Genomic DNA, 15,754 nt, shown 5'->3' with positions numbered 1-15,754 from the left:
GGATGTGTTTTTGAATGTGTGCATGCATGCTTGTGGTTAAGAGAGTTGGTACTTTATGAAAATGTAAAACCACTCATTTTTGAATATGTACTGTGACTGCATGTGTGTGGTTAATGATTGATGCCAGATCTTGTACTTGTTTAACTTCTATGATGAAACCTTTAGTTACATTCACATTTGTCATTTTCAAAATCAATAAAATGCCTTTGATCTATAATCTGTTTTTTTTTCTATTTTATTCCAGCTTTTTATTAATTTCCATAGCTTTTCAAGGAATTCCACGGCATTCTATGGAATTCCACGGCATTCTATGGAATTCCACGGCATTCCATGGAATTCCACGGCGTTCTATGGAATTCCACGGCGTTCTATGGAATTCCACGGCGTTCTATGGAATTCCACGGCATTCTATGGAATTCCACGGCATTCTATGGAATTCCACGGCATTCTATGGAATACCACGGCATTTTATGGAATTCCACGGCATTTTATGGAATTCCATCCCATATCAAGTCCCCCTTCTGTTTTTTTTTCACTTTTCCATTGATTGCATGGAATCGGATGGAAAGTTAGTGCCAATACTCCACGGAATTCCATCTAATGATTTCCATAGAAATCCATATGATTCCACGGCAGATCTACAGACGGGATAGCCGCGGATTATGTTTGTGCCGCTTTGGCTGTACTGTATGTTTGAAATGCCATTTAGCATTTGCAACCAAGCCTTTTTGTGACTATTTCCTTTAAGTCTTTCCTATATGGGTCTTATATGTGTTGCGGCAGTTTATTTAACAGAGAATATATTTATAGCAACACCCATGATGCTATTATCACAACTCAATATTTTTGTTATCAGTATCGTCAGAAATGACCGAGTTGGTTCATAGTTCAATTGTCAGTGGTTCGATCCCAGGTGGGTTTAAAAAAAATATATTTCTTTAATAATTTCATTCTTGTTTTGTACTGGTGTTTTTTAGTACTGTTGTTTAAATTTATCAATTTCAAGCATTTAATCACAAACTTCAAAACAAGCCGAAATCTGTGAACAAGTCCATGTTAGTTGTTAATGATTAAGATCGAGTTTGATACTGTATGGTATTATGTTTGTGATTAAATATTGTTTTTTATTAATTTCTTTTGGTAAGCTGTTGTGATCCCAGTTAAGATTGTAAACAATTTCTAATGTTTATGCATATTTCTTACAATCTATGTACCGGTACTTGGGTTTTGCCTAATTTATGTATTTTTATAAAATTTGACGTAGTTGGTAGGGATAGTTAAAAAAAAAATCTCTGTTAAAAGTGCAGTGACCACCTTTTTTTATTTGTGTTTTATGATAAGAAGATGTAGACGAACATATTTGAGCAGTTTTGCAGAATTCTATTTGACAGAATTTTTTTAATTACATTTTGGTGTTAAAAATAGTAAAAAATTGAAGTTTTTTGGGGTGACATAAAAACAAGGACCCATACAAACAAAGGGATACGCAACCTTGCGATATCCCGATACAGCACGCGAAATAAACCGGTGCGCCAGATTTGATAATCTCGATTTATTGGTCCCTGTGTAGCCATAATGTGGCTACACGATATCGATTGCGAGGGATTTCGCTTATTGAGCGGGTTACATTTTTTCGGATTCAAATTATATTATGTTAAATAAACAAGTACCTATTCGTTCAATTGTTGCGTTGTTGATCTCAAAATCAATCATTAATTAGTCTAATTATTACACAGTATGTCGAACGGGGACCCAATTATTGGACCCTTTGATGAATATTAATTGCTGGTTGTTTCGCCAGGGTTAAATTGCCGTTGTTTATCGCACATATGTGCATGTACAAAAGACCGGTCTTTTAAAAGAATTAAAATGTTACCATGTTTTGTTTGAAATAGCAACATAATCAAGACATTATAAGTGCAAACAACTCAAAATGTATAACAATTCTTTTAACCTCCGACGCAGCAAAGTTTCGCATGCCATTTTAATATTCACCAACAGAGTCGCTTAGAACCTGTGCAGCCAGACTGACCTTCATGTAGTTGAAGGAAAGCAGATTCATTCGATTGCGAGCGATTTCGCTTATTTATGGTGTTTCGCAATATTCGACTGTCTTTGTTTAATAAACAAATACATATTCATTCAACTTTGCCTTGTTTGTCTTTTGAATAAATAGTAATATTAACACGCAGTATGCTACACGGAACCCAATTACTGGATGCGTTGACGAGTAACAATACCATTTGTTTCACAGGGTTTCAATTGCCATTGTATATCGCACATATGTGCATGTAGCAATTCCCTTGTCAAATAAAAACGCACTTTTTACCAAAACACACATTTAGTGCACTTAAAAGTGCGTTAATTGTGTTTTTTGTTAATATGTGCAGGGTTTTTTTTCCACTTTTTGGGAAGATAGCCCATGGCTTTGGAATTGGGAATTGTATCGGCATTTTCATGAAATTGGGAAAATAAATTCATTAGCCTTTTTTTCCACATGAAAAGTCCACTGATTAGGGAAATACTAAATTTGATATAACTCTTTATAATCATTCAAATTAAAAGAACAAAATCATATAATACTTTTTTAGATGTAATTGAATTGAAATTGAGATAAAATACACATAAGACTTCTTAAAAAAAAAAAAAAAAAAAAAAAAAAACTTTTTTTTTTTTTTTTAGGAAATTGGGAATTTTTTGCCACATTTTGGGAAAAAAGTATACTTTTTGGGATTGGGAACATAGCCGAATTTCGGCTATAAAATCGGGCCAAAAAAAACCCTGATGTGCGTTTTCAGTGTTCAAAAGTGCATTTAAGTGCGCTTTTTGTGCGTTTTTTCTTTTCAAGTGCGTTATTTTAGTGAAAAAGTGCGTTTTTTGTGTGTTTTCTTCATCTGTAAGTGCGCTTTTGAGTGTAGATGTGAGCAAAATGTGTGTGTTTTTTATCTAAGAAGTGCGTCTTTTATTTAGGAAGTGCGTTTTTTGTGTGTTTTCTTCATCTGTAAGTGCGCTTTTGAGTGTAGATGTGAGCAAAATGTGTGTTTTTTATCTAAGAAGTGCGTCTTTTATTTAGGAAGTGCGTCTTTTATCAAAGTAGTGTGTTTTAAGGTTTACAGATGTGGGTTTTTTCTCACAAAAGTGCGTTTTTCTATTTTGATGTGCGTCTTTTTTAAGCATAAGTTAGTCTTTTATTTCATCAGTGCGTTTTTATCATATGATCTGTTTTAAACGGATGTATCTAAAAAAGACACATGTTTAACACACTTCTTAAAAAGTGCGTCTTTAACAACCGTTTAGCAAATGTTGAACAGAAATTGAACAAGATACAAAATTGTTGCAGGCTCTAACAATTTATTTACATCAAATGAATAAACATAGACATATATCTCAGTATCCTGTAATAATATAAGGGGCAGTTGGAATAATTACTGGTTGTCCATATTAACCTGTTTAATGTTTACATACATTATCATACAATTTCAATGCATACCATATTGTTTACGTTTTAATCTCAAACATTTCTAAAAATTTCCACCTAAATCAGACTGTGTGTAACTAATTAAAAATATTGAAAGTGTCAAAAGTATTATGTGGGCTTGATAGTATCAATTATATTTCCTCAACATAAATAAGTATTTGAACTTTCTTATACTGATATTTATACCCTAATACAATTAATGTCTACCACATTGACCATAAACATACATTTTAAAAGGCAATTAAAATAATATTTAAACTATTAATATTATTTGCTAAAACCATTCAGCATGTTATATTTAAATATTTACAATTAAATATAATGTGTTAAGGGTACTGTGATGTATTATTCAATAAATAGGTTGGTGTTAAAATGACTGCCTTATCAGTATTTCTCAAATTATGCAATTTTTGGCTTAGACACAGCATGGAATCAGATAAGAGAATAGCCAGTCCCTATCAGTCCTCCATCTAAGCCTAACTAAGGGGTGTTGATATACTTTTGATTTGTTCAGGCACCATCTATTTGAGAACGAATGTAGGCAAAAATGCCAGAGGTAAAAATGCCATAGGTAAAAATGCCAGAGGTAAAAATGCCATAGGTAAAAATGCCAGATGTGAAGTGGTAAAAATGCCATAGGTAAAAATGCCAGACGTTATATAGTAAAACAGATTTTTGAGCAATATTTTTTAAGGAAAATGAGTATTGTACGGAAACAATTTTTTATTTGAACTTGTTCAAGTGTCTTACTAATACATTTAGACTTTTATTTTGTTGTTTTGTGATTTATTCATTCTGTTTATTGGTTGGGATTTTTTGTTTCTTTGATGAATCGGTCATTAAAGGAAACTTGTTAAATTCATTGTTAAAGCTATTGGATTTTTATTGATGTAATGGAATTTTGGAATCTAGATTTTTGAGGATAATAAATTATTAAAGCAATGTGACAAACATTAACAGGGTTTTGATGGTGATTATGTTTACATTTATTATTAAATGAGGCATGTATTGATACGTCTAGCTAATTACAGCATTCACACTTAGAGCCGATAATATAAAGATTTTTTAGAGAGTAAATTTCCCCCCCCACAACTAAAATTTTGTACATAACATCTAACTGTATTTTTTTCTTTATCAATTGCGGATTTTAAAAATTCACTTAACTTTGTTAAAACAGAAAGAGCTTTCTCTTACATCATACATTCTCACAAGTCATATATTTGTACAAAATGCATAAACATATTTTTGGTGTTATTTTGATGCATGTGTATTGTGTATTTATTATTATGGTTGTTTGATGTTTAGCTGTATATGCTTATGTCGCAAATAAACTCGCTGTTCTGTTCTGTTAACTTTATATTGGGATTTATTGTGCTCGAATCAAAGTCAGGGGAAGTCTACACTGTGTATTAGCAACCTGCTGTTTTGATCACTATCTTATTAGCTCAATACACAGGCACCTGGCTACTGTACTGGAAACATTAGATTTACTGCCAAAATAACTGATTTCATTTATTGCTAAATTGTTGTGTACCTTAAAAAAACTTCAATAAATAGTAATTGCTCTCCCATTGTCTTATATTTATACCGTTTGAAATATTTAATGACAATAATTGCAAGCGTTTTATTTACAATTATTATTTTAAATACGCGTTCAATGGCAAATAATACAGGTAAAATCATTATTTGATGTGGATATCAGTACAGTTAATAAATGTTAATAAATGTCTACTATATATTCTAACCATAGCATACGCAATAGTATAATTCCGAACTAATATTATTTACTTAAATATGATCTAGCTAGAATCAACATCAACATGGATCAACATCACCGTTGTACTTTTTATTTAGTTTTCAGTAATCTGTCCTTGAAATAGAGGTAGCCTAATTAAAGACAGCGCTAAGTGTGAAAGTGGAGATTAAGAAATAAGATCTATTGCATCGCACTGGCGGTATAGCATGTAGTCTTAAATAAGACACATTTAAGAAATGGATAAAATACAAATATGACACATATGAATCTTTCATTTCTTCAAAAAATAAGCACGTAGTCACATATAAATAAGACACATTTAAGAAACAGAAACAATATAAATAAAAACACATTTGAATCTTTCATTTCTTAAAAAAGCATGTGAATCTTTAGTAATACATGTATTACTGACACATTATTCTCAAACAACATGTTTAATTAAAAAAATGTTTCCGTACAAAACTCAATATCCTTTTACAATAAATTTAACAAGTTTTCTTTAATGACCGATTCATCAAAGAAACACAAATTCCCAACCATTAACAACATGTTCAATTAAAAAAAAATGTTTCCGTACAATACTCAATATCCTTAAAAAATATTGCTCAAAAATCTGTTTTACTATATAACGTCTGGCATTTTTACCTATGGCATTTTTACCTATGGCATTTTTACCTATGGCATTTTTACCACTTTACCTCTGGCATTTTTACCGCTGGCATTTTTACCTCTGGCATTTTTACCTATGGCATTTTTACCTCTGGCATTTTTACCGCACACCTTTGAGAACCACAGATAGGAAGTTATTTTTTTAAAACAAGCAGCATCAGCAACTGACTTTAAGCTAGAATTAAGACTTATTATTCTAGTGTAAAATGTCTTGAAATACTTTCAGCATGAAGTATTGTGTGATGAAAAAAATGTGTATTTACTACAATGTGTAAATCAACAATAAGTTTGTTGCAAAGGAGATTAAAAGTGGGTGGTCAAAGACATATAAAGTGATATGGTTTAGTTCAACAACTGCCTGTATTTTTGGAATACTGAAGAACAGTCTGTTGTAACAGGTTCGTATTTTCAATTCTGCATCCGTTTTTTATTTAGTTTATTGAATTAATTATTATCATTATCATATTTATGTATTGTCACTGGGATATGTAAATGGATGCGTATATGTAATGCAATTTTAAAGAAAAACAACACCATTTGAATTATTATGGCTGTATTTTATGGTTATTGTCATCTTTAAGTTATTTATACCTATTTTTGGTCATTAATGAACAGATTTTTCCCCCATATTAATTGAGAACTTTTAAATTTAAAGGTTAAACCCCATGATGACCATGAAATTTACATTGATCAGAATATCATTTGGAAAGAATGAGCATCATCACATCGCCTGCCAAAAAAGGGAGCAAAAGAGAGACTACCTGATGTATGGACTTGAATACCAGGTTTTACCCTGCACAAGCTTGCTGACATGAGAAGAACAGGAGTGGGAAAACCGCGCCCTCTCCTTGACCAAGAAAAGCTGGATTTGTTTAGAGGTAAAACTATACAGGGTACTGGTTATTGCATTTTAAAGGTGTCACACTTCCGACCAGTCCACACAGCAAAATGAGACCACGTATCTTGGTACATTTTCGAACAGTATTTTCTATCAAACGTATTTATTTATGAAAAGCGTAAAGTCACATGTGATCAGGGGATTAAAATTGCAAAATAAACAACCAAAAACAACAAGCAAACAAACTAGTTTTGATTTAAATTTATAATTTTTATAGCAACATGATTACCATAACAGCAATATTCAACACTTACATTATAAAATATCTTTCAGGACCTGATCAAATGAAATGAGATCATGCACGAGACGCATCGCGCAAAGGCCATGACAGTATAATAGTTGCAAAGAAGTTTGACCGGCTGGTGGCAGACTTGGAGAGAAAGATGAGAGCTGCACTCCGCCGCCTCAAAGAAATGCTGACACCTGGCCTTGATTGATATGCATCTTTTTTATGTATATAGCTGTTCGTGTGTATATACTGTACATGTTATTATAGTATGCTATTATTTTTTGTTTATTTATAATCAAATTATGTATATATTTATTTCATCAAATTGCCATTGATATTTAATTACTTATGTATGTTAAAAAATGTTGGTGTACATTAAAGTATAAAATTGAATTATCTTGTAATTATTAAAATACACAAATATATATGTTTATATAATTATTGGTTTTTATTGCATATCTGAATTAAAAAAAACCTTTAACAGCATATAATTGAATCAACTGTTAAGGCAAAAGATGCACCTTTAACGCACATGTGTGCTTTTTGTGAGTGCGTTTTTTGCTGCCATTCATGTGCGTAAATTGTGCGTTTTGTGTGGGTTATAACTGCGCTTAACGTGCGTTAAATGTGCGCTTTTTGTGAGTTAAAGGTGCGCTTTTTTATTTAAAAAGCGCACATTTAACATACATAAAAGCGCACATTTAACACACATGTGTGCTTTTATGTGGGTTATAACTCACATGCGCTTTTCGTGAGTTAAATGTGCGCTTTTTAAATAAAAAAGCGCACATTTAACTCACAAAAAGCGCACATTTAACGCACTTAAAAGCGCACATTTTACACACATAAATGGCAGTCAAAAACGCACTTATAAAAAGCGCACGTTTAACGCACATTTAACGCACATAAAAGCGCACATTTAACACACATGTGCGCTTTTATGTGGGTTATAACTGCGCTTTTTGTGAGTTAAATGTGCGCTTTTTAAATAAAAAAAGCGCACATTTAACTCACAAAAAGCGCACATTTAACGCACTTAAAAGCGCACATTTTACACACATAAATGGTAGTCAAAAACGCACTTATATAAAAAGCGCACGTTTAACGCACATTTAACGCACATAAAAGCGCACATTGAACACACTTATAAAAAGCGCACGTTTAACGCACAAAAAGCGCACATTTTCGTGTTTGTTTGTTTTTGTTAAAAACTCACTCTGTAAAAAAAAGCGCACAAAAAACGCAGTGCCAATACCGCCACGTTTAACACACGCAAAACGTACTTAAAACGTACATTTCACACAAAGGCCGGTCTTTTAATTAATTAAAAATGTTACTCTGCTGTGTAAAAAATATCAACATCATCAACGCCTGTCAATTGCTTACAATTTAAAATGTATAATTGTTCTTTATCATCCAAGACAATGAAGGTTCACATTCCATTATATTATTCTGTTGGACTCCTTTTGAACATGATATCCATAGTAGTACTGAAAGTCCTTTTGTGATTTCGTGTTCAAGTATTGAACAAAAATCAGCAGAATTTGAAGGCAAGGCAATTCATGGTTCGAATCCCGCCCTGACCACTGGAATTTTTCTGAGCAAGAAATTTATCCCACAATTTTTTCAAATTTTTACCCCCCCCGGGGCAGGGTCAAATTTGACCCCAGGGGCATAATTTAAACAAACTTGGTAGAGGACTATAAGATGTCACTACATACTAAATTTGGTAGCCCTACGCCCAATGGCTATGGACAAGAAGATTTTTAAAGTTTGCACAAAATATGCCTTATATAAGCAAATTTTCAATTTGTTGACCCCCGGGGCAGGGTCAAATTTGACCCCAGGGGCATAATTTGAACAAACTTGGTAGAGGACTATAAGTTGTCATTACATAGCAAATTTGGTAGCCCTAGGCAAAATGGTTATGGACAAGAAGATTTTTAAAGTTTGCACAAAATAGGCCTTATATAAGCAAATTTTTATTTTTTTGACCCCCCGGGGCAGGGTCAAATTTGACCCCAGGGGCATAATTTGAACAAATTTGAAAGAGGTTCACCACATGAACATTCCTGAGAAATTTCATCAGAATTGGACCAGTAGTTTAGGAGAAGAATATGTTTAAAGAAAAAGTAAACGCACGGACGCACTGACACACACGCGACGGACACAGGACCATGACATAAGCTTGCTGGCCTTTGGCCAGTGGAGCTTAAAATGAATAAATTTGTATAATCTTTGAGCTAATACAAAATTATGATTTTGCAAATAATGCAAATTGAATTTGCACCACACAATGCATTGAAATGTAACGTTTGTAAAGATACATACATGATAACTATAGGCTAGTATATTGACTGAGCCTTTCGAAAAGAGCCACGACATATGTTGCTCAAACTGATAGTGGTAAAATATAAAAAAATCATTAAAATTGTATTGTCTTTGTGCTCATTCGACATCATGAATTTGCAAATAATACCAATACAAATTGCAAAACACATTGCATTGAAATGTAACGTTTGTAAAGATACCTACAAGATTAATTTAGAGGGAGAATTGACTGAGCCTTTCGAAAAAAGCTGCGACATAATTATGTTGATAACACTGAAAGTGATTACAAAATAAAAAATAACTAAAATTCTATAATCTATTATAAAATAATAAATTTGCAAATAATGTAAATTAAGTTTTCATCACACAATGCATTGAAATGTAACGTTTGTAAGAATACCAACATGAATAGTATAAAGTTTTATTTGACCAAGCCTTTTGAAAAAAGCCGCAACATATGTTTATCGGGTTATGGAAGTGTAAACAATGATACGCATGATTTGGTGAAAATATCAACCGTTGTTTTTATTAGTAAATACAAAGCATAGTCTAAAACAAATACAATAAGATGTCTCAAATTCAACAAACCTTTGCAATGAATACTTTTTTGTTGGCAATACTTGGTTAATTTGTAATCTTAATCTGACTAGATCGCTTTGTCACGGTCTCTCCGTCAAAATGGCGGCTGTGAAAATTTGCATCGTCGCGCGAAGTCTCGTGACAACGCTTTAGCTTGTTCTTCGGTTCATTGAGTAGCGAATCCCTTTGTTTATTTAGGTCCCTGATAAAAATTAACAATTTTTTTTTTTTAAATGTAACTTGTGTTCTCCATTTTTTTGGCATTGTGTTGTTTAATTAAATGGTATTTTATGTATCTCAGCTTATATAACATCTATATGTTGTCTATTTCATAGGTTATTAATTAATTTGAGGCAATTAGAGATTTTCCAGTTTAAATGAAAAAGTACATGTTATAAAATGGTGAATAAAATCAAAACAAGCAAATTCGTAGAATTGATATCCCCCGCAACATATGCTTTGTTTGAGGATGGGTGCAAATCAGACGGATGAACATACTGACAGATGGACGGACGGACGGAGGACAATAACTCAAAACTAAGACAGAGGAAGGTTCTTGAGCCTTCAAAAATTATTTAGGTGAATTAATAAGTCGTGCGTTTTCCACAAAAACATTCAATGTTTATATACACTCAATTTTCAGAGTGTTGCAGAGTGAACACAACATCTGTTATGTTAAAAAAGATATGGCTCCGGACACAAAAGTGCCTATAGTAAAAAGCATTTTTTCAAGATACAAAGGGCCATAACTCTGGTTTTAACAGATGGTGTACAATGTCATTTGGCATGCATCATCCTCTTATGCATATATATACTCATACCAAGTTTCAATGAAATACGCCAAAGCACTTCCAAGATATGGCTCCGGACACAAAAGTGACGGACGGATGGACAGCCGGACAACGCCAAAACAATTTCCCTCCGCCTCTGGCAGGGGATATATACTCATACCAAGTTTCAATAAAATCCGCCAAAGCACTTCGAAGATATGGCTCCGGACACAAAAGTGCCTATAGTAAAAAGCATTTTTTCAAGATACAAAGGGCCATAACTCTGTTTTTAACAGATGGTATACAATGCCATTTGGCATGCATCATCCTCTTATGCATATATACACTCATACCAAGTTTCAATGAAATCCGCCAAAGCACTTCCAAGATATGGCTCCGGACACAAAAGTGCCTATTAATAAGTAAAAAGCATTTTTTCAAGATACAAAGGGCCATAACTCTGTTTTTAACAGATGGTGTACAATGCCATTTGGTGTGCATCATCCTCTTATGCATATATATACTCATACCAAGTTTCAATGAAATCTGCCAAAGCACTTCCAAGATATGGCTCCGGACACAAAAGTGCCTATAGTAAAAAGCATTTTTTCAAGATACAAAGGGCCATAACTCTGTTTTTAACAGATGGTGTACAATGTCATTTGGCGTGCATCATCCTCTTATGCATATATATACTCCTACGAAGTTTCAATGAAATCCGCCAAAGCACTTTCAAGATATGGCTCCGGACACAAAAGTGCCGGACGGACGGACGGCCAGACGGACGGACGGACAACGCCAAAACAATATCCCTCCGCCTATGGCGGGGGATAACAAGGCCGGTGACCCTATATTTTTATTTCATTTTTCATATAGTATTTGTATATAGTACTTGAATATAAAATTTGAACAAAATCTATTTGGCCCCAAAAAAATCAGCAAAACTGCATCAACACCCCTAAAGTACATCGCTTTTGTTGAAATCTCACTGCAAAAGCCTGGGGGTGTTTGAGTTCGATGAAATGAGATTTTCTTAGAAGTTGCAAGACATTATTTTTTTATTCCAATGTCCAAAAGAAGCCATGCTCATATTTAAATTAAAACTAGGCTTGCACAATCTAAAATACAGCAAAGACAGGAAAACTGCTATAACAGTTGGCAGTTTCATTATGGGTCTCTGGCAGCATTGGCATTAGCTAAAGAAACTTCAGCGCACAGTTTATATAGTATTGACATACCCGTACGCTGAAGCCAACCCTGTATCGAAAGTCAACCAGAGTCGTAACATATTTATGTCACGCTATAAATCAAAGAATGCTCATTTTCTTGGATACATTTCTTCATATATTGGTGAATGAATATAAATAACTGCATCGAGGAATATTTTAAGGTTCAAATGTTTCAAATGCATCTTACAATAGATGAAAATAACTCTCATCGGTCTGAAAATCACACTTTTGACGCCTTTGTCGCTTTGTCACATAACGAGTTTTCATTTGGATACTTTCGAATAGACCTTGACATTTTATGCTGAAATTGTAAACATTACTTTCGTTTTCTGAAATCTATTATTTGTGATTAACAACTTACGTCGGGTGGATTATAAGACTAATTTCAGTATGAATCAGGTAGTTTTAAATAATATTTACATTGAGTTTGCATTTACACTACAATTTGTTTAAAAAACAAGCCAGAATAATCTGAAATACCGGGAAATGTCATTCTGAATTTGAAAACACTTGAGCACATGGTATGTTACTAAAAATAGAAATAACGTCATCTTAGCGTGAAATCTCGGGAGATTCTTATTTCAAGAAAGTCTGTCACATCGCTGTTTTTTCTCTGTATGTAAGAGCAGAATATATACATTTTACGGGCAAAAGCCCGCGAAGCGGGCGTTGACCGTTTATTTGTATCACTTTTCTGAAATACAAAGAGACATTACCTTATAGGCTATCAAGTCAAATAATTCCTGCCGTCACCTATTTTCGCGATGGAAAATCATAGAGCGCTGGAGCACATAGACACTTCAACAAACGCTATCCCGTCTGTAGATCTGCCATAGTCATCAGCACTTTTCTATGGAATTCCATAGAAAATATTATGGAATTCTACGGAAATCGATGGAAATCCATGGAATTTGATGGAATTCCATCCACTTGCCAATTTTCCATCTGAAGCTGTTATGGAATTCCACGGAATCTTGACTAAAATTCCATGCATTTCCACGGAATGTATGGAAAACACCATGGAAAGTTGGACTTAGCCATTTTTTTCAACGGAAATCGTTATGGAAAATAACTTGTACATTTTCTTGGATGGAAATCAATGGAAAATAACTTAGAAAATTTTCGCTGGTTGTCTGAAATGTATTTGTAGTTTAATACATGTATGAATGTATTTGCATCATGTATTTTGTATTTAAAAGAAAATGCAATAAAGATAATTATAAATTTGTTCTAGAATTGGAACAGTTCTGGAACTGTTCCATATTTGTGTTCTAAAACGTATGTTCTGGAATTGTTCCAAAACAGTTTTTTTAGAATAAATCCAGAATATTTGTGGAAAATGGCTTAGGACTGAAACTGTTCCAATAATTTCAAGAACCTTTTTAGAACATTTCAAGGACAAAATATGGTCAAACATTTCTAAAAATGTTTTAAAATGTAGTTCTAGAACACATCTAGAACGCTTTAAGAACCAGTAAGTTCTACAAAATTTCTTATGGGGAATAAGAACACATATAGAACACCTTACAAATAGCCAAATAGACTTCATAGTAGCAACAGCAGCAGCCGCGAGTGAGCAGTAGTAGTAGTAGTTGTAGATGTAGTAGCTGTATTAGTAGTAGTAGTTGTTGTTGTTGTAGTAGGTGTTGTTGTTGTAGTAATTGATGTAGTAGCAGTAGTGTTTTTTATATCAGTAGAGGTTGTGGTGGTAGTAGTAGTAGTAGAAGTAGTAGCATTAACAGTTTCTGTAGCAATAGTAGTAGCAATAGAAGTAGCAGTAGTAGCAGTTGTTGCTGTAGTAGCAGTTGTTGCTGCTGTTGTTGTTGCTGCTGTTGCTGTTGCTGCTGTTGCTGCTGTTATTGTTGCTGTTGTTGTTGGTGGTGGTGGTGTTGTTGATGCTGTAGTAATTAAAGTAGTAGTTCTGCAGAAGTAGGAGTAGTTGTTACTTTCAAAGCAATTTCTACAAGTTTAAATTCCTTAACCCTGTCCAAGTGGTATACACACTGTTTTTTCTCAATATCAAACTCAGCCAGTCCAGGTTGTCAAATAACAATCTATCTGATAAGCCAAGCATGTGTTGTACATCAGATGTTGGGTATGTTTGCTGCAAATCTATTGGCTATAAGATATAACAGCCTTTTCTAATTGGCTAAATTCAAATACAGAAAGTTTACCTGTTAGATTGAAACATGAAACATGGTGGACAATGTACTGGTTTAACTTGTTAAAATAAAGTTAAAGACATTTAACAAACAGAAGAGTTCATTATTTTTTCCATTAAAAACACTTTCTTAAAATACTTATGTATTTATATCATTTGGAAAGTGACATGAAATATTGCTAAAGAGTGATGCATACAGTGTTTGAGCAGTCTGTCTAGGAATAGAACAACAACTGAAGGTTTGTGATTTTTATTATTTCTAAATATTCCTTTAAATTTAATCTTCTTATGACATTATTGTAGACCTTTTTATGTGATATTTGAGGTTTTAGTATGGCAAATATTAGTTTAAAAGCAGCTGTCACCCAAATTTTCACTTAGTGGAGTTTGCAGGTTGAAAAAGGAAGTAATAAGACCTATGTGGAGAAATTAATAACATTGAATGTAGTATCGGAATTTTCTCATGCAAGGTTATGGAACTGCAGGCTAAGGAAGTTTTTTACTGTGCATGTTGAGCACTCAATGCTCATTAATGGTGTTAATGTTTATTATTATCCCCCGCCATAGGCGGAGGGATATTATTTTGGCGTTGTCTGTTCGTCCTTCCATCCTTCCGTCTGTCCGTCTTTCCATCCGTCAGTAGTCATATCTTGGAAGTGCTTTGGCAGATTTCACTGAAACTTGGTATGAGTATGTATATGGATAAGAGGACGATGCATGCCAAATGGCATTGTACACCATAAGTTAATAACAGAGTTATGGCCCTTTGTATCTTGAAAAAATGCTTTTTGTGTGTCCAAGGCCATATCATGGAAGTGCTTTGGCGGATTTCATTGAAACCTGGTTCGAGTATATATATGGATAAGAGGATGATGCACGCCAAATGGAATTGTACACCATCTGTTAAAAACGGCGTTATGGCCCTTTGTATCTTAAAAAAATGCTTGTTTGAGTGTCAAATATAATACTTATGTGTCCAGAAGCATGTTGGCGGGAGATATCAATTCAACGTATTTGCTTGTAAATAAAAAATTAAACCAATGGAATTGGTTTTTAGGTATCTGAGTGTGCATTTTCATACCAATAGAATTACACATCATTCTAATTATAGCAATAATAAATTTGTACTAATCATACCAACAAATTAAGTTATGCTTAGTGCTTTGCGATGTATTCACTTCGTTTTTAGTTCTCTTTCTAAAGACCATTTAACAACTTAATATTTAAAACAATTCATGAATTACGTTCCCTATACATTTTCATTATGTGCTTTAATTACCATTGACCAGTTGATGGAAGATACTGCAGAGTTTGGCAGGGAAATAATCCAACAGCAAAGCGGCTCTTTAAGCGCATTTACCTAGAGGACTTACAGGGCTACAAATTCATGGTAAATATTGTCATGCCCTGGGCTAGATAAGTTATTTAATGTTAACCACCTGAAAGTATTTTGTCTTTTTGGAATTCAATATATTAGTCTAAGTCATTTACACTTTTCTGGATCCTGGGATAACTTTAAAAGTTCTAAGTATTTTTTCATGAAACTTGAAACATGAACAGATGACAATAAGGACATTTTGCACGTCATTTCATGTTGTTTATAATGCAAGAATTCTGGTTGCTATGGCAACAAATATATTTAACAAACTTAAAA

At 33.4% G+C, this 15,754-nt stretch overlaps 1 protein-coding gene across 1 annotated transcript in view; it reads right to left on the bottom strand.

Annotated features, from left to right (window-relative positions):
- LOC127867050 (uncharacterized) overlaps positions 1-15,754 on the bottom strand; it is a 448,603-nt gene that overhangs the window by 208,299 nt on the left and 224,550 nt on the right. The window lies entirely within an intron of this gene.

The sequence above is a fragment of the Dreissena polymorpha genome, chromosome 2 (assembly GCF_020536995.1).
Source record: "Dreissena polymorpha isolate Duluth1 chromosome 2, UMN_Dpol_1.0, whole genome shotgun sequence".
NCBI lineage: Eukaryota > Metazoa > Mollusca > Bivalvia > Myida > Dreissenidae > Dreissena > Dreissena polymorpha.
This window is presented reverse-complemented; position numbering and strand designations above follow the sequence as displayed.